The 336-nt window shown below is 38.7% G+C and overlaps 1 protein-coding gene across 2 annotated transcripts in view; it reads right to left on the reverse strand.

Annotated features, from left to right (window-relative positions):
- The window catches only part of LOC119581847 (receptor-type tyrosine-protein phosphatase T-like), a 25860-nt gene that overhangs the window by 24014 nt on the left and 1510 nt on the right, over positions 1 to 336 (reverse strand). The window lies entirely within an intron of this gene.

Below are 336 nucleotides of genomic sequence, written 5' to 3' on the forward strand. Positions count from 1 at the left end.
GCCCAGAAGAGGAAAGGGGTTAGGTCAGATATCTCAACCTATGGTACATTTGTACTGTTGGGGGGTGGGGGTTATGTGTCTTACTGAATAACAATATGCGATTGATAGGTCTATATAGGTATCTGTCATTCCTGTATATGGGATCTATGTTATTATTTCCTTTAAGGTTATTAGATAAACAATAATGTATTATTATTAATTTTACTGTTGTTTACTGTTTTACTGCATATCGATCAGGGATGGGAGACTACTGTTTCTCATCCATGAAACGATCACGTTCTGCGCAGGAAGATGTTTGGGAAAAGCAGGCATGGCAGATTGGGAAGATCCCATGTA

The sequence above is a fragment of the Penaeus monodon genome, chromosome 15, assembly GCF_015228065.2.
Source record: "Penaeus monodon isolate SGIC_2016 chromosome 15, NSTDA_Pmon_1, whole genome shotgun sequence".
NCBI lineage: Eukaryota > Metazoa > Arthropoda > Malacostraca > Decapoda > Penaeidae > Penaeus > Penaeus monodon.